Raw genomic sequence first — 20274 nt, 5'->3', positions numbered from 1 at the left:
CTTCGGTTTACAGCTATTTATAGAAATATAGCAACACTTTTTATCTTTCTTTTTTTTTTTTGACACAATGACTGTAGATTTTTTGAATGTTTTTTTTTTTTTTTGTCTTTTTTGGTATGACGAGTTTGCTTGTTGGACAGTAGATAGCGTCGCTCCCACGTGATTGAACATTTGAACCTGCGTACCTAATTTTTTTTTTTTTAAAGGACCTAATTTTTATTTTATTTAGCTTTTGTTTTTTAACTTACCTAATTAATTATGTAAAGGTTAAGTTATAGCCCTACGTTATAAAGTATGCACCTTGATCCCACAAGGAAAACATGGGATGTATATATTACTATTTCCAGAAATAAAATAATTTGGGTTATGTTTTGAGAGAAATTACTGTGTATTCTCATTGATAATAAGAGCCTCTTTATATAGAGGATTACAATGCATATAATCTGAATCATACAAGGAAATATAATCATACATTGAATAGGAATCTCTAAGATTCTCTAACTAACCCTATTATCACTAGGTCAAATAACCTAGAGTTTGGGCCAAACACAAAATAGAGATTTACTTGAACACTCCCCTTTGTGTCGCCCAAACTTGATGCTCCTCTCGTTGCCTCGTCAAAAACCTTGCCGAGTAACAAAAACCATGTGGGACAAAAATAACTTCGGTCGAAGGAGAAAAAGAGTACAACACACCCTTCACGTTTCGAGATGAACATGTAGACATCTCCCCCTGATGTCTGCGCCTCCCCCTGATGACTACGATCATGGGAGTTCAGATAACTTTCGCAAGCCGATGTTTGCCACATGTTTCTCTAACGTGAATTTAGGCAATGACTTAGTGAACAAGTCTGCCACATTATCCTCAGATCGAACCTGGTTCACTTTGATCTTAAGGAGCTTCTGTTATTGCTGATTGTAGAAGAATTTGGGCGATATATGTTTGGTCTTGTCGCCTTTGATGTAATCTTGCTTAATTTGTTCAATGCAAGCAGCATTATCCTCATAAATGCTCGTGGGCTTATCTGTGGTAGACTTCAGACCACAATTACTTCGAACATGCGTAACTATGGATCGAAGCCATATACATTCATGAACTGCTTCGTCAAGAGCAATAATCTCTGCATGATTCGAAGAGGTAGCGACTAAGGTCTGCTTTGTAGACCTCCAAGATATCGGGGTCTTTCCCATGGTGAATACATAACCGGTTTGGGAACGACTTTTGTGCGGGTCAGAGAGGTACCCAGCATCAGCAAAACCTTCCAAAACACTTATATCGTTTTGGGATGGGGATAGGGGACGTGAACCACTAAGTATGGTGTCCCTGGCATTTGATGGGTCCGAATTCATCGTCTCTCTATAGGGATAGAACAAGTCCATATCAATCGTACCACTTAGGTATCGAAAGATATCTTTAACACCAGTCTCATGGCGTCATGTTGGCGCAGAGCTATATCTAGCTAACAAGTTCATAGCGAATGAGATGTCCAGTCTTGTGCATTGTGCTAAGTACAATAATGCGCCTATTGCACTTAAGTAGGGCACTTATGCCTCTAACACTTCTTCGTCGTCATCTTTTGGACGAAATGGACCTTTCTTTGGATCAAAACTACTAACGACCATTGGGGTGCTTGAAGGCTTAATCTTGTCAGTATTAAAACGCCTAAGCATCTTTTGGGTATAAGTTGATTGATGAATCAGGATACCATCTTTACGGTGCTCTAGTTTCAAACCGAGGCAAAACCGTGTTTTCCCAAGATCTTTCATCTCAAACTCGGATTTCAAGTGTTCAGCGGTTTCCCTTAATTCTTTAAGGGTGCCAATTATGTTCATGTCATCGACATAAACCACTACTATTGCAAATCCGGAACTTGTCATCTTTATGAACACACATGGGCATAGTTCATTGTTGACATATCCCTTACCAATCAAGTATTCACTTAGACGGTTATACCACATCCGTCCGGATTGTTTCAATCCATATAGTGAGTGTTTCAACCTTATGGCAAACGCGCTCCGTGGTTTAGAACCTCTTGATTTGGGTAACTGAAGTCCATCTGGAACCTTCATGTATATCTCAGTATCTAGATCCCCATATAGATATGCAGTAACCACATCCATAAGCTGCATGTTCAGTTTTTCGGAAACTACAAAACTGACAAGGTAGCGGAACGTAATGACGTCCATTACTGGAGAATAGGTCTCCTCGTAGTCGATCCCAGGGCGTTGTGAGAAGCCTTGGCCACAAGACGAGCTTTGTATCTTACAATCTCGTTTTTCTCATTACGCTTTCTAACGAATACCCATTTATGACCAACTGGTTTGGTGTTGGGCGGTATTGGCACAACCTTTCCAAATACCTTTCTTTTCGCTAGAGAATGAAGTTTTGCCTGGATCACATCTTTCCATTTTGGCCAATCAGCTCTACGTTGGCATTCATCAACGGAGCGTGGTTCGATGTCATTGGTCTCAATGATCTCACGTGCTATGGAATACGCGAATACATCATCAATGATGATGGAGCTTCTTTACCACGTCCCATGTACATTAGTGTAATTTACAGAGATCTCTACATTCTCAGGGATAGGTTCTGACATTGAGGCATCCCCCAATGATGTCTCTTTGACATAACCATAATCCGGAACATTCTCATGAGACGGATTTTTAGTATCGATGATCAAATGATTTGTTTGTGCCTCATTCGCTCTCTTTCTAGAGTGAGTATCCTTCGAACCAATCGGTCTACCGCGCTTTCTTGCAGGACAGGCGGCTATAGACGCCACATCAATGCCAATATGGGCAGTGAAGCCATCTCCTGGTACCTCAGGAGCGGCATTACGTCCAGTATTTGGGACGTCAATCCTTGCAGGCACATTTGCAGCAGGTATGTGTGATCTCGTCACTTTGGCAACATCAGAAAACGCATCATGCAGAGTGTCTGCTACGTTCTGGAGCTCGATAATTCATAGCACTTCAAGTTTGGACTGTGCGGTACGGGGATCGAGATGAGACATAGTAGGGACAGACCACGACAATTCATGTCGTTCCTGTTGAACATCTGTGTTCTTATCTCCCCCTAACGATGGGAAGATTGTCTCATCAAAGTGACAATCCGCAAATCTAGCGGTAAAGAGATCGTCTGTCAAGGGTTCAAGATAGCGAAAGATGACTGGATATTCATCTCCAACATAGACGCCCATTTGTCGTTGTGGACCCATCTTAGTACGTTGTGGCGGCGTAATAGGCACATAAATGGCACACCCAAAAATGCGTAAGTGCGAGATATCAAGCTCGTACCCAATCACTAGCTGTAACGCAGAATAAGATTGGGTGGCAGTGGGTCGTAGAAGAATTAGCGTCGCTGCATGCAATATTGCATATCCCCAAGCAGAAACAGGGAGATTGGTGCGCATAACCAATGTCTGTGCTATCATCTGTAGTCGTTTGATAGCGGCTTCTGCGAGACCATTTTGGGTATGAACATGAGGGACTGGATGCTCTACATCAATCCCCAATGACATGCAATAGTCATCGAACGTTTTCGATGTAAACTCCCCAGCATTATCAAGTCGAATTGACTTAATTGGATGGTCGGGGTAGTGAGCCCGTAGACGGATAATCTGGGCGAGGAGTTTAGCATAAGCAGCATTTCGAGTGGACAACAGCACGACATGTGACCAGCGTGTCGACGCATCAACCAATACCATAAAGTATTTAAAAGGTCCGCATGATGGTTGAATTGGTCCACAGATATCCCCTTGGATTCTCTATAAGAACGGAATTAGTATTTTGGGATCATTTGCGTAGGACGGTCTTGGTCCTAATTTCCTTAAGGAGCAGGCTTTGCAAAATGAGCGAGGGGCCTTAGAAGCAACCAATGAGGATTTTGGTTGGGCATGAGCGTCTGTAGCGCTATTAGAAGCAAAGTGCATGACTACACCACCCACCATGGGGTTAGAGCCATAGGAAGTGGAACCCATGGCCATGAGGCCATGGGAAGGAACAACCATGGCGTCATGCCCATGGTTGGCGCCATTTATGGCGTCGTCACAAGGGACTTGGGCGGCCCTACGGCGGCTCAGGACGGCGGCAGCGCCAGAAGCAGCCTTGGCGGCGGTCATACCAAGTCCGGGAAACAATTTTCGATTCTTGCTTCGTCTCACTCTAAAGAATGGATGTCCGTGTGAAGTCTTTAGTATACGGATCATCATATCACGACCAGGATGTCCTAGTCGATCATGCCAAAGGCAGTATGTGTCTGAATCCAATAGATCTTCTCTTATCACATTATTGGATTCAATTGGTCGAATTGTAGTGACGTAAAGTCCACTAGATTGACTCATAAGCTTCTCTAAGATGCGCTTTTGTCCGCAATCATTAGAGGTAATGCAAAGAAACTCTTTTCCGTTCTCAGTATGCGTTTCCGCATGGAATCCGTTGGCTCTAATATCTTTAAAGCTTAATAAGGTTCGATTTGCCTTAGGAGCGTAGAGAGGTTCTGCAACTTTAATCAAGGTGCCATTTGGCAATAGGAATTGGGTCATTCCATATCCTTGAACTAAACCTGATGGCCCAGCCATCGTAGTCACAGAGGAATATGTAGGCAACATCTCTAAGAATAATTTCCTATGGCGTAGAATGGTGTGCGTAGTCGCACTATCCGCAAGACATTGTAATTCTCCAGAATCCATTCCTAAAAGAAAAACTCGTAATTAAAAGGGAGTCATAAAGAAAAGAACTCAACTTTTATTAATAAGCCAAACGGTATTACATCATTGTTTCTTTAACCAGAGAAAATCTAATCCAATAAACTAGCTAATGCAAAACAATGGCAGTGGTCTAACTTCTTTCGGTAATTCCAAGGCAAATGTGATCAGGTGAGTAGAGAGATGTCGGTGGAGCGAGGCTCACTTAAATACCACTAATCTCAAAACCTTCCTAGACATCACATTTACATTGAGTACGCCTACTTTGAAGAAAGACTAAACCATTGGCATCTACTACAAAAATAATATGGCAATTGCCTACATCTCTTGGAAAATAAAAGGACTTAATCAAAATTGCCAGTTTCTTGGCCCTTGAAGTAGTCCACCTTAAGAGCGAGATCGTCCTCTTGATCCTCCTTCTCCATGTAGTGCGCCTCCCTTGCTTCACGATACGTCTTATATGCGTCTGCAACATTCTGGGATACTCTACATGCTTTGGCCTAATGTCTGGTTGATCCACATCAAAGACAAACATCATTATGGTCAGGCTTCCTTGATCGAGGCGCCTTTGGGGCGCGATTTGGATGACCATTGCTCTTGGTGGCATCACCACCATGGCCAGAGGCTCCACCTCTCTCTCTCTCTTCACACGTTGACCTCCACGGTTCCGTGCACGCCTCTCTTGGCGGTTTCTTTCCTCTTTAGGGCAAGTATATAGACCAGAACGTCCAGAATTGTCCCTACTCTTAGGGTTTCGCTCCTTGCGTCCTCCCTTGGGAGCGCGACTATAGTTAGACTCCGGAATAGACTTGGTTCCGACGGGTCTAGCGTTATAGTTCTTCACAAGGATATTGTAGTGCTTCTCAGCTATGCTCATGGCACCAATAAGCTCATGACACCTTGTGATACGTCCTGCATTCACATCAATCCGATAATTCTTAGAAATCATCAGTGCAGAGACAGGGAAGGTAGAGAGAGTCTTCTCGATCAACATCGTATCAGTAATGGTTTTTCCACAAAACTCCATTAAAGACTTGATACGAAGAGCTTCCGAGTTATAATCAAGTACAGACTTGAAATCACAAAAGCGGAGGCTATGCCACTTCTAGATCAAGAAGCAGGGAGTCACGAACATTGCCAAATCGCTGCTCAAGTTCCACCCATAGTTTTCTGGGCTCTTCCTCATTGACGTATTCACTTTGGAGCGCGTCATTCATGTGCCTTGTCATGAGAATTATGGCTTTAGCTTGATTCGCTTCAAAGGCGATAGCTTGCTCAACAGTGAACACGTTCTGACTTGGCTCTTGGATGGTTTCCAGAAGTCCATTAGCCTTAAGATGTTGGCATACATCGCGGACCCACCTATGGTATCCTGCGCCTGTTGTCTCCAGTGGAACAAAGTTCAACTTGTTCAGGTTGCTCATCCTAAAAAACAACACAAGATTAGGGTTAGTTTCGGAGCGAAAAAGGCTACCACAAAAAACTATAAAATTTCTAAGCGTAGTCGCTTCCAAGAAAATCCGATTCCAAGAGGGGTTTGGATTAGATCGAAACAACGATGTATGTGGTCGATCGTTTTCTTCTCAACAAACTCTAAGTTTGGAGGACTCTACAAGCTCCAAGCTTGGAGTGAGCACGAACCCCCACAGTTCAGCTTTTGGTCTCCCCTATGAAGAAGAAAATGGGGTAGCAGAAGGGAGGTTGCAAGTCCCCGAGAAAAAGAAGAGAAAATAATGAAAAAATTCAAAAACGGGGACTTTTAGTAAAATTTACCTTGAAAAATTGCCGGAAATCTTGACCGGAAAAGTTGTTGAAGATGGCCGGAAAACTGTCGCCGGAGGTCGCCAGAAGATTGGCCGGAATCTGGTGGCCAGCGGTGGTGGCCGGAGCTAGGCAGGGCTATGCGGTGCTGCTGTAGGGGTTGTACAGGGTCTGCGCAGGGGTTGTGTGGAGCTGGCAGGCAATCTGTCGGTAGGTGCTCGGCAGGGCCTGCGAGGGGACGGCAGATCTCAACAGGGGCCTGTGCGGAGCTGTCGGCAGGGGCTCGGCAGCTTCTCGACAGATGTGCAGGGGGCAGGCACAAGCCACAAGGTAGGGGCCGGTCCGATTTTTCTGACGGCCGGTTCAGGTAGATTCCGGCTGGTTCCGGTGGTTCCGCCGCCGGTTCTGGATTCCTTGAGGCTAGGGCTCTGATATGTGGGGTGGTGGATGCTGAGATTTGAGGGCTACGAAATTAGGGTTTCAGGGTTAGGGCTTCGTGCTGATAACGTGTTTTAGAGAAATGGGAATTGAGAGAAAATCGCTGTGTAATCCTCTTTATATAGAGGATTACAATGCATATAATCTGAATCATACAAGGAAAGGTAATCATATATTGAATAGGAATCTCTAAGATTCTCTAACTAACCCTATTACCACTAGGTCAAGTAACCTAGAGTTTGGGCCAGACACAAAATAAAGATTTACTTGAACAAGTTATAGTTTAATATATCTTTATTAATTAAGCCAATTCTGTAGAGAATGGTTAAATTTTTGAAGTACCTGTAATGCCCATAGTTTATTAATATGAAGAATAACAACATTTTCATCATGAGAGGGTAAAATTAATGTTAGCCATAAAACTGAAAATAACTACCCACTATCCATGTATTTTCTTTTTTGTTTTTCAATCTCTATTTATTTTCACAAATTTTTAAAAATAAATGCCCAAATGGCACGCACAGAGTGTGTATCAAGAGGCTAGTATATATATAAAAGAAATTTTATTCACGCACCTCATAATGCTAAATATACATCTTTATTTTATTACACTCAATATGAAATTTCATGTATAGACAAATTGATCAAAAGAAACATTTATATTAAATATAGAGAATAAAACTGAGATTGGATACTCTCCCGCACCGGCATTTTCTTCTTCTCTAAGCTTGCAAATAGAACCCTAGAAATGGTTGACAACATTAATCAATGAACATTCATCATTTGAGAGGGAATTGATAAAAGCATAATAGATTCTTAAATTGGAGTTTTAAAAACCTCAATTGAGGTATTGGTTCTTCATTTTTGAATGAACTTCAACAATAAAAATTTAGATTTTCAATTTTAGTTGTTCAATACAAAAATATAAGCTCGGAAGTAGTAGATTAATATCAACTATATTTGAGTCTTTAACCCATTCTAACTAAACACCAAGTTTTTTTTTTTTCTTTTATTGTTCTCGACCAAGTTATGAAGTATGGACTATTTAGATGATTTAATTGGTGTAGGTCTGGAACAATTTCACGCCATAGACTAGTTCTTATAAACTAGTTTAAGAAGAGAGGATAGAGAGAGGCGAGAGCTTTTCTTTTTGTGATCGGCTTCATATGAAAATTCGCTCTCGTGCACGATGTCAAGTGGGCCTCCGTGCTCTGCCGACGTCTTTGTGCTACTACCGAACGGGTGATCTAAGGTTGGGCTCAGGGGCTGCGGTTTTTGGATGGTTGTTGCTCGGGGTCTAGTGGATTGTGTGATGAGACTAATATTTTCTATGTTTTTAGTGCATTTCTCTCTATATTTTACTTAGTTATTTCCTTAACAATATCATTTCTAACTTATTTTGTGTCTTTAGGTAGTTTTGAGTCTAGAAATGGAAGGCAAGGAGTTATATGCGCAAAAATGGAAAGAAATAGAGAAATGAAGTTTTCCCAGTTCTACTAGGAAAAGGAATCCCAGTTGAAGTAGGAATCCTAAGTCAACTAGGAGTGAGCTCGGAAAAATATGTTCGGAAATGAGAAATGAAAGAGTCCAAGTTGGATTAGGAAACCTGCTTGCATTAGGAGTCCTGATGGTACTAGGAGACCTGGGAAGACTAGGAGATGTTGTGGCTTCAAGATGACTCAAGATTGTTCAAGAATGTTCTAGAATGCACAAGAATGGCATCACATTTAAAGATAGGATTCAAAAGTGTCCAATTGAAGAAGCCTGGCCCAAAGATTGAAGCATGTGACTTGCACATGAGTCTCTAGAATGATTCCTAACGTCTTGGAGGAGTCCATGTCCCATAATTATTGTTTTTGGCATGAGAATTAGAAGGAATATCAAAAAGATTTCTGCAAAGTTCAGTAAGGGAGAGTTTTGGAGAAAATCTAAGTCGTGTGAATTATAGAAAAGAAAATAAAGAGAATAAATGTTGATTCAAGTTTTCTGATTGCATACGAGTTGAATGAAGACCATTTTGGGGGAAGATACATAGTAGTTTCGGCAAAGAGATATTCATGAAGATTCAAGATTGTTCTCTACTTCTCAAGGAATATTTTGATTGGTTGAATGACATCATGAAGTAGATTTCGGCCTTGATACCTAAGCTATATATGCCTCGCACTATATATATGGAGGTTTGTGAAGATGTTTTACACACCACAAAATTCAGAATCAAAAGCCACAAACACGTCCCTCTCCTCTCAAAAGATTTCGGCAACTTCATCATCTCTAAAGTCCAAGATCATGAAGCATCCTCCTCTCCATTCACGCATCCTTGCCGTGAGTCACCTTCCATTCCACCACCTTTGAAGGTTCATGCCACCTTAAATTGCGATTTTGTTTTCTGTTTTGGTTTTATGATTTGCGATTTCTTTTGTGGATGATGTGTTGATTTTTGATATGTAGTTTTCGAATACTATAAAGCATGTTTTAGGTTTTAGGTTTTCAAAGTGAAAATTGCGATTTGAATATGTTTATGCATGTTTGTTAATTTCGAACTTCAATCCCATCTTTTATGTGTTAATTGATCTTTGGATGCATACTTTGATTGATGAGCATGTAATTGAATCTATATTAAGGTGCTAGTGTTCTAGGTCTTAATAATTAAAGTGGAAAACCTAAAATTTCTTAGGTAAATTAACAATGAGTCTTGCATGCTTGATTAGCGTTCTAACTTGTGTCCTTGACTGGAATTGATCAAACTTTCATATGTGCTTAATGCATTGATTGTATTTTTATTAGTGATTAGCTACCACTAGTAATTGGATGCTTAATAGGGTTAACTATGGTGTGTTCATCTAATTAATTTAATTAAGGGAAGTAAAAAGGACTTTGTATGCGTTTATCTTTGTTCTTGATTGATTCTTTGCTATGTGTGTTTTGATTCGTGATTGATGCTTTGAAACCTTGCCAACGTGTTAATAGTGGTTAACTCAATCTAAATTCGTTCCATTCATAATTCTCTACTTGATTCTGTGTTTTGATGTGTCACATATATATAATTAGTTGTTAATTTAGAAATTAAAATCCTAAATCCCCTTACCTTGTAAAATCGTAAATAATGTAAATAATATATAGTTTTGTTTTGTCTAACGTTTTAGTTTTCAGGAATTAATAAGGTCCTAATCCCCGGTTGAGAACGATCCCTACTTATTCTTACTACATTGATAGGGTTTTAAATTGAGCACTAACTTTTGTGCAGGTCATTGTGCCTCGGTGTCGGCTCTGGGGTCACTTCCACTGGTTCGTGGTCGATTTGCTCTGATTCTGGAGTCTATGGCGATGGCACTGGCCTCATGGTTGGATACCAAAGGGAGATTCATGCTACTTCGAATGTATTTAATATCAAATGAGTATTCTAGTTTCTACGTACCACTGTGGGTATTAGCACAACTTCTTGCTTACCCATAATTGATAGCAGGAGGGTATGTAATGGTCATTCTGGTTTCTAATCAAAGTATTGGTTATTTGCCTTGATTCAAAAAATAAATAAATAAACTAGTTTAAGATTGAGATAATTGGTTGTCAACAAAAAAATTGATGTGTTTTGTGAAATTGAGGGCAATTTGGGAAGCTTAGGGTGATGTATTTAACAAAATGTTAAAGTAAAAAATTTAATGGGTGATGTATTGAGTAGGGGATATGTATTTAATATTTAAATATCTGTGAATAAAAATATATCGTTGACAATCTTTTATGGTCAATTTTTTTTTTGAGGGGTTTAAGTGTGATAATCTTATACACAGCATAGATTGAATACGAAATTAGCAGAAAAATTAAACTATTTTTTACATCGTTCGGTTTTGTTACCATACTAATCCACACATTTTTATTTGAAACAAAAATTAGTTAGATGGAGCAAATTTAATAAAGACAAAGGACATTGGGTGCCACGTTCTACTCGTGTACCCTTTTTGAACTCACATTGACACCGTGCAAAGGGGAGAACATGGTTGCATTTGTATTTTACCATGGTCGGAGTAGATAAACATCGTTATGGTCAAGGCAATGGCCCGCGAGGTAGGCCTCTGCATGCTCACATTGTACTCGAGCTCGATGCCATATAAGTTTTTCAATATTGTTTAGGTACCTGGCCTTATAGTTACACTTCTTTGAGGTGCATGTATCTAGAGAGTATCTAGAAAGCTAGTGGATGTAGATATAATCTCTCATGTCTTAGATAATTTTTTTTTAATCATATATATAGATATAGAGAGAGAGAGACTCGTTCTAGAGATCCTCATAAAATTTAAATTTTGAGAATCTTTACTATTATTCACTCGTATATACCTTAATTCAATGATTTCAACTATTGAGTTTTTTAATTTTTGTAAAAGAATTGTTTCTACAAAAAATTAACTAAATTCATAATCATTTTATAATAAAAAATGTGTAAACAAATGTGGTACGTCAAATAAATATGAAACAAAGACGGTTCTAATAAAATGGTTAAATATTTTTTGATTTAGCTAATTTTTTATAAGATTCAAATGTGTATATATAACGAGAGAAAAGAATGGTTCAAATTCTCAAACTACATGCTAAAAATATAGACATCCTCAAATTTCAAGTTTAAGAAAGTCATATCTAAAATCTCCCTCTGTGTGTGTACGCACACACATATATTTATACTATTATTAATTAATAGAATAAGTCTTTTCAACCAAAACTGGATTTAGTTAAGTAAATAACCTTGAAAGATTCGATAACTTTAGATTAGAAACTAGTTCAACCATCAACGGTAATTCTAACAAATTATATATCTATACTATTATTAAGAGAAGAGACTTTGTTAGCCAAAATCTAAAATTTTGACAGAATTGACCCTAAAAATTTAATAAACTTTGAGAATTAATTAAATCACATGGATAATTAAGACATTTACAAAATTTATTTTTATTAAAAAATTTAAAAAAAAGTACTCACAAACCATTTTATTTTCTTTGCAATAATCAACTCTTTTCTTTTTCATTGTCTGAAAAAAATAATAATAATAACTTGCATATACAGAGCATATGTGGAGAAATGCTAGTTACTTTTTAATAAAATAAATAAACAAAAACTATCCCACTATTCACATTTCTCTCCAATTTCTTTTTCTTTGTTTTGATCAGACTCCCTCTCCTTTTTCTATGCAATACTCGATCAAAAAAAACATAAACAATAAATATAGTAAATTGTTAAATCTTTATTAATAAAGCAAATTCTTCTAAGATTGGTCAAATTTTTATCGAACTACCACAATAGCCCTTTGGTTAATAAAGTAATTAAAACAGTAAATGTAATAATTATGGACAAAACAGCAAGCTACATTTGAATAATAAAAAATACAAAAATAAAAAAAATGACAAATCTAATTATTTTCTGTAGTAGAAACATTTCCTATTTTCTCTATTTTTTTTCTCTTAATCAGTTTTAAACCTTACGTTTACAACATTTTTTTTTTAAATAAACAAATATCAATTAACACACGCAGAGCAGGTGTCAAGAGGCTATTTGAAGAATTTTTTTATCCAAATGATTTTGAACAGCAACATAAATTATGGAACTATCATGATCCTTAGCTTACACGTCAGGATAATGAGGGTCCTCAACTTTTATTTTATTATATAAAAAAAGTAGCTTTTGAAAAGGAGGGGGGTAATATTAATGTATATGGGACGTTTTTTTTTTTTTTTGAAACAAGGCGCGTAAACACGGGAATAATCAATAGCAGATTGAGATTGACTAAATTAATTCAACATTAACATGCGAATTAGATAAAGCATCGCTATTACGGGACACGCAAACAGTATAAAGAATTGTTTTACCGGCCAGACGAAATCCATGGAGAACTAATAAGGCAGTTTACCTGCTCTTGGTTTTGGGCTCCTGTCCAAGAATGCATACTCTCCCTCTTTCATCTGCTCCTCATTGCCTTCAAGTCTATCTCTCTCTCTCGCTCATTTTTTTTTTTTTAATCTATTGTGTACGTAAGTCTATTTTTAAAAGACTCTCATCTCTTGGGGCCAAGTCTTTATAGATCCTATAGCAAAAAAAACTTTATACCGAGTCTTCAGTTCAATAACAAGTCTTCTTCAACACGGTATTAATATTTTGACCATATCATGTTTGGTTCTCACAACATTAAATTTTACGCGTAAAGCTTTTCAGGTTTTCAGTAAAGTTTCTAGTGTTGTGGTGTGGTTAATGGAGTTTTTTTCTCCTATGGTTGTAGTCATCCCACAAGGGTCTGAGATAGAGGCAAGGTAGTTTTGAGGCGCAACAAGGATTTTTCTAATTTAAGATCATGAACGTCTCAAATATATTTCTCTACATACTCTTGTGGTTGCTTGAATCTGAATCTGTGACCCATATGAGTTTTGGATAAGTTTAGAAACTTCGTGTAATGTTCAGGATCTTGGTTATGGAGAATAGAAAAACATATATATGTATTATAAGTTTATGGGGTTTATGTATAATTTATACTTTGGTTTTGCAATTAGTGTATTTTTCTTACACGCGTTTATAATATTAATAATAGTAAGATCGAACTGAGTTTGCTTAAGTAATAATTTCTTTGTCGCGTCTTTAAGGAGGTGAATGATTATGTGTAGTTTCACTCATATTATTTATTGATTAATAAAATGCTGTCATTTTTTTTATTAAATGCATATGTACACAATTTTTTTATAAATTAATTAGAACAAACGACTATAATTTTAATAAAATTAGATGACTACCATTTATATATCTAAAGAGGACAATCTCATGTTTAACAAAACCCTCGACCGACGCTCTAAATACTTAGCTATTAGATTGTCGGCAAAATTGATTAAAAAGACCAAAACAACTAAATTAATTAAAGTCCAGAGGGCCATGTGCCTATGTCGTAGAGTAGGGAGATATTATTGTATTTAGCATGTGGTACAAATATAATAGCAATTGGCCCAGACAGGTGGTCCCCAATTGGTTCCTTCCATCAGTTCTATAATAGTATAATGCTTTGAAACTACCAAGAAAAACAAAAGAAATGAAAAGAAGTATTGATTTGAACCATTCCATCTCTGTAGGAATCAAATTTGGTTAAAAACCAAGGGCCCAAGTGACTGTGACTGTGACTGGGACATTTCATTATACCCCAATATTTTCCGCGTGCCAGTTGCCACTCATGCGTAACATTTGGGCAATAATAACAGTAAAGTGTACGTATTGATAATGAAGTTCTTATTAGACTCTCAATTAGTTAGTGCCGATAGTGCATACTCCACTGTTTGTTTTTGCAGATAGTCGACTGGGGATCATGGTGTTCTACTTTTTGAAAAACTTCCCCGGTAATATATGAAATAAAAAATTAGATATTACCCTAATTTTCTAAAGAGATATTGAAAAAAATACATACATATTTTTTTATCAATCTACACCCAATTTACGTATACATATTTTTTTATCAATCTACACCCAATTTACGTAGGCAACTTTTCTTGTAGAGTGTAGATGTATAATTAATATATATTTTTTATTTTTCTATATACCTGATTTACCCTTGGACAATTTTTTTTTTTGAGAGGTTAGACAACCTTCTTTGTAGAGTGTTAATGTATAATTATAGCATATGACATTATGGCTTAAATCGTGCATGTTTTAATTTCAAACTGTCATTGAGGATATATATATATATATATATATATATATATATATATATATATATATATATATATATATATATATATAACGCCATGATTTCAAGCTATACAGATACTAGTTCAATTCTATAGATTATAAGAAAGAAGTTCACATTTGTTGTTGTGAAATTGCGTATCACCTATCACCTATGCATTCGTGACCATATTCTCTTTCTAATTTTTGACTTTCGAAAGTATGATATATACTAATAAGGTATGTTATTCATGAGCTTTAGTTTTTCAAATATTTTTTTGTGTCATCTGTTTGAACCCAAAATGGCCAAACATCATCATTGTGCCCTGAATTTTCTTATGGTAAAGTATATTGTTCTAGGTATATTGAACCTAGAACAAGATACTTTTCTTTTCTTTGAACTTTTCCTTGTTCCAGGTAAGAAAGAGATTGATGTGAAACATGATTCGAAATTTCGAATAAGTAGGTTGAAATGAAAATTCCTAAAAGTGAGGTTAACTAAACACATGCGTCTAATCTTTAGGTTGTAAAAAAAAAAAAAACAAAAAAAAAACTATTAGCTAGGTTAAAAACTTAAACATCTACCTTTGAGTCAGGTTGCAAATAAATGGATGAAAAACACAAAATCTCAAAATCTATAAGCTAGGTTAAAAAGAAAAAAAAAAATAATAAACTATTAGCTAGGTTAAAAACTAGGGTCCTTGACCCAAAGCGAACAAAAAGTATCTCACTTACCCCAATAACAGATTTTTATTCTCACCTACCAAAATTAATAGCAAATGAACATTTTGCCCTCAACTCAATTAAACAATTACTTCCACGGCTACTCTCTCTCTCTCTCTCTCTCTCTCTCTCTCTCTCTCTCTCTCTCTCTCTCTCTCTCTCTCTCTCTCTCTCTCTCTCTCTCTCTCTCTCTCTCTCTCTCTCTTCTAGTCTTCTTCGTCGATGACATTCTCACCAGCGACGAAAGTTGTCGATAGCGACGGCGAGAAGCTGCACCGATGCCTTTTCTGCAACAGGACGACCGGGACCCGGCGACAACTCAAACCCGACACCTTCCCGGATTCCGAACCCGACACCTTCAAGCTCAGCTTGCTCCACGACGGAGGCTCCGACGCCGGAGGGTATCAGAATGGCCGGAAAACGAATGGATTACCTGGAGGCTCCGATCGTTTTGCAAAACCACCAGCCGCTCCGATCGTTTTGCAGAACCACGAGTCTTCATTGCTGCTCCGATCAACCTCGTCAATGACGCAGAACCATCAGCTGCCATCGTTTTGCAGAACCCAATCCAGCGGAGGACCTCAGCTCAGGCCTCTTCTCTTTTTCTTTTCTTTTTGTAATGGGGGCAGAAGGCCCAGAAAGAAAGAAAAAAGAAAAAGAAAAGTTTTACTAGAGGCAATAGACGTCTATTGGGGGGCAATAAATATTTTGAATTGATGTAATCTTCTCATTTTTTTTTCCTTAATTAAAGTTTTACTTAATTTTATGAAGATTATTTCCCCCAGCGACCGAAAGTTCTATTGGGGGGCAATAGACGTCTATTGGGGGGCAATACAAGTTTATTCAGGGGGCTAATAAACCTCTCTAGCCCCATATGAGATCTCCGACAACCTCTTTGGAGATTTCTTGTGAGGTTTCATAAACCTCTATTGCCTACCAATAAAAGGTCTATTGGTTATTGGTATATTGGGGGGCAATAAAGGTTTATTGCCCGTCTATTGGGGGCAATAGAGGTCTATTGGGGGACAATAAGAGTCTATTTGAGGGCAATAAACCTTTCCGGTAATCTCTTTAGGGACCTCCGGCGAGGTTTTCAGAAAAGTTAGGTAGGTGGCGGTAGGTGACCGGATTCCGGCGACCGGTGACTGGAATCCGGCGACCGGTGACGGGCTCCAGCGAAGTCTCCTATGGTTTCTCTCTCTTCCATTCTCTCTCTCTCTATCTCTCTCTATGTAACAAAAGGATGAGGGTAAAATAGTCTAAAAAATAAACAAAAAACAAAACAAAAAAACTTTATGGGGTATTAGGGAAGACATCCTTAGAGTGTTTTGGGTAAAAGAGAATTAAAAAAACTTAATGAGGTAAGTGGGAAAAAAATTTCTATAATTGGGGCAAATGGACAAAAACCCTAAAAATTAAAATCTCTACCTTTAAGTCAAGTTGCAAGTAAATGGATGGAAAACAGAAATAGAAAACACAAAATCTACCCTTAAAATAGAAAGTTTAAATTTCACATTCATTTAAATCTATAAAATCTTTGAATTAAAAAACAAAAATTGTAAAGAAAAGATCCATAATTCTAGCAATAATGATGAGTAGAAGGAAAACGGCTGGAGTAATGGGGCCAATAAAAATTCTATAATTAAGGTATTTAAAAAGGACGTTAATTTTGCTAGTTGACTAAGATCTGATAGATCTAACTAGTGAAAATATGTGTAATTTTTAGAAAAAAGAAAGACAATATTTTATTCTAATTGGCAATAATTATGTGTAAATTGAAAAAAGAAATAATAGATAAGTTTTTTTCATTAAATTTTTTAAAAATTGAGTTTATTATGAATTTCGCCTACATGAAAATTCAAATTGGAATCTTTTGTCAAAGCCGCCCGGAGATTTGAGTGACGAGGGAATCAAATTTGGTTAAAAACCAAGGGATCAAGCGACTGGGCCATTTCATTATACCCCAGTATTCTCCGCGTGCCAGTTGCCATTCATGCTTAACATTTGGGGAATGATAACAATGAAGTGCACGCATTGATAATGGTGATAATGAAGTTCTTAGACTCATAATTGGTCCATATCTCTCTGTTTGTTTCTGCTGATAGTTGACTGGGGATCGTGGCGTTCTACTTTTTAACAAACTTCCCTGGTAATATTTGAAAATCCAAATTAGATTGCTCTGTCAAAGCCGCCCCGAGATTTGAGTTGGGAATCACAAAACGTGGGAATCATTTGCTGGCTAAAGAGTGGAAGCCATAATTGGTATCTTTATATCAGAATTCCTTGATTAGTTGATTGCCATTATGCCATAATAACAGATTTGATTATGATGTGAAATATTTTAGACTAGTTAAGTACGTACCTGCAGTGGTGGATTCAGGATTGAAATTTTGGGTGGCTTGAATTTCTTAAACAAATATATATATATATATATATATATATATATATATATATATATAATATAATGGAGAAACTCGATGGTGTGAGAGAATTTTATTAATTTAAAAAAAAGTAGTCAAGGGGGAGGGACGTAGTGAGCTTTACCCCTCAAATGCATATCTATACAAAACTAAAAAACAAAATCAACAAAAAAATAAACGTGCAATGAAAAGAAAATAAAAAAGTACCTTTGATTTCAGCTACTCAACCTACTCTAATAATGAACTCAAGCTTTTGCCATTCACTTTGTGTTCCAGTTCATAGTTCCAATTCATAGTGCCATTCACAATTAAACAAACAAACAAAAAGAAGCCTCCTGTTTGAAGCACAAACTTGATTAGCACAGCAGCAGCTCGTTATACATAAATTAATACCAAACTTGATTAGCACAACATCTTATAAATTAAAGCCAATATATCAACAAATAAGAGAAAGCTAAACTGCTAAAACCCACACATTTCTCACAAACAATCACAAAGGCATCACAAAAGCAATACAAGCCAATGAAGCCATCAAAGTACACAGAACAGAAAAAGCATTTAGATCTCCCTACCATATTTCCCGACGATTCCAGCCTTCTTTGTTCTCTTAGTCTGCAACAAAAACAATCACCATTTCTTAGAAACACGCAACTTTTCCAGATTACCAAATCAATTTGAACTAAATTCATCAAAACAACTCTGTATTCACTAATTGAATCAAATCGTAGCTCTAGCTCAAGAGAAGCTTAAGCCTTTACTGCCACAAATTTAGTGAAAACTCGAAGAACTTTCAGTCGAAACACAGAGAGAGAGAGAGAGAGAGAAGGAGAGTTACCATGGTTGTGGATAGCATAGTAGCAGCTATCCCTCTTTTGACCGCAACCTTCATTCTTCAATCCATGAAATCTTCAATCCACTACAACATACAAAATTGAATTTCACATCAATCCTTTACCTTATAAATTGCCCAAATTGGATTGATTCAATTAAACAAAATTGAACTTACATTGAATTCATTGCCCCAAATTGAAGAGCGAGAGTAAGAGAAGTAGATACGACTTGATCTTTGAGAGAAGTGGAGAAGGGCAGAGCTGCAAAAAGCGAGAGGAGGAGGAGGAGAGACTGGAGAATAACGCGTTGGAATAGGCCGTAGTCTCCAGACCAAACTTCGAGTTCAGGAGTCAGGACTGGGGCGTACTTCGGGTGGGCTTCATTATGGACGGGCTTGAGCCCGCCCCACCCTCTACCTAGATCCGCCAGTGCGTACGTGGCTAACTCTTTTCCACTACACCCTCTGATGAATCTCACCAAACTGAATTGGAGATTCACCAACCATGCAATCAAAATATTTTACAATTTGGTGCTTTACTTCATCAGCGGTTTGGTTGGTTTAGTTTGCTTTATATCTTGCTGCAGTTTGTTCTAACTGAGCAGATAATCGTTGTAAATATGATACTGGTGAGAAATGGAATTACCTGCTTGTTTGTTTGTATGAAATACTTAATTTCTCGTATGATACAATGATTAGACTAGTGTTTATATTTTTGAAAATATTAGATGGAACTATTTTGAGTAAAGATGCGTAAATTGAACAACTCACAACACAAAGACTTGCTAACGCAGTGTAAACCTCACCATTGAGGAAACATCACTGCGAGGCTGTTTTCATAGCCCACACTCATAAAACAATCCACTATGAAATCAGGTTTTTACAAGAAACAAGTTGTGGTATTCAACACAACCACATTACAAGCAAATCAGCTAACTTGTTTACACCTTGCACAACCTATTCTACACAAGAACAAACTGATCTATATCAGTAAAGTAATCTGCATTATCTCATCTTTCTTTCTCTCTGATCTCATGTAGTCCATCAAAGAAAACATGCACAATAATAAATCATGGAGAGTTTTTATGAAAACGTTATTGTGATGCCCCGGAAATTCGTATTTATTTTCCGAGGATTTTCTGGAATTTAAATTTTGGTTATTGGATGGTTTCGTGGCTCGTGGACGGAGCGGAAGTGTTTCGGATGAATTTGTATTCGAAAAGTGTGGATTTAGGGGGGGTTCAAGGTTGACTTTTGATACGTTGAGATTCTCCGAAAACTTCCTTCACGAAAGTTGTAGAGCGAGTCGATACGAGTTCGTGGACATGTGGAACGCGAGAATCAGAGTTCGTATGAGAAAGTTATGGCCATTGGAAGGAGTTTCCATTTTGGTATAAATAGAAGTTTCCCGAGTGGGAAACTTACTATTTTCATTTGGTTTCCTTTTCCGGAAACTCACTTCCTCTCTGTTCTCTCTCTCGACTCCTTCAGTGTCGAAATATTCGACTGACCCGACCCGAACCCGGAAACCCGACCCGGCTTTTCCGGCGACGAAACTTTCCAGATCGGTTCGTCGTTGCCGTCTGCTCCTCCCTGTGGTGTCCTCTTGCGGCGATTCGCGGCGGTGATGGCGATAGAAGGCGGCACAGTTGGTGTTTTCGGACCCGGTCGGAAAATGCAGCTCCGGCGACTTCGTGGCTTCAAGATTCCTTGGTTGA

At 37.7% G+C, this 20274-nt stretch overlaps 1 long non-coding RNA gene across 2 annotated transcripts; it reads right to left on the bottom strand.

Annotated features, from left to right (window-relative positions):
• Nucleotides 1-6532: 6532 nt before the first annotated feature.
• LOC133740329 (uncharacterized) lies at nucleotides 6533-19121 on the bottom strand. Of its 2 annotated transcripts, XR_009861129.1 has the most exons (5): nucleotides 18734-19121; nucleotides 18563-18643; nucleotides 18300-18339; nucleotides 17935-18062; nucleotides 6533-7646 (listed from the first exon to the last, which is right to left on the bottom strand). It is a non-coding gene; the product is annotated as an uncharacterized LOC133740329 (long non-coding RNA). The 2 variants fall into 2 exon arrangements; XR_009861128.1 differs by lacking the exon at nucleotides 6533-7646 and having other exon boundaries at nucleotides 17835-18062; nucleotides 18734-19116.
• Nucleotides 19122-20274: the final 1153 nt, after the last annotated feature.

Source organism: Rosa rugosa, chromosome 3 (assembly GCF_958449725.1).
Source record: "Rosa rugosa chromosome 3, drRosRugo1.1, whole genome shotgun sequence".
NCBI classification, from domain to species: Eukaryota; Viridiplantae; Streptophyta; class Magnoliopsida; order Rosales; family Rosaceae; genus Rosa; species Rosa rugosa.
This window is presented reverse-complemented; position numbering and strand designations above follow the sequence as displayed.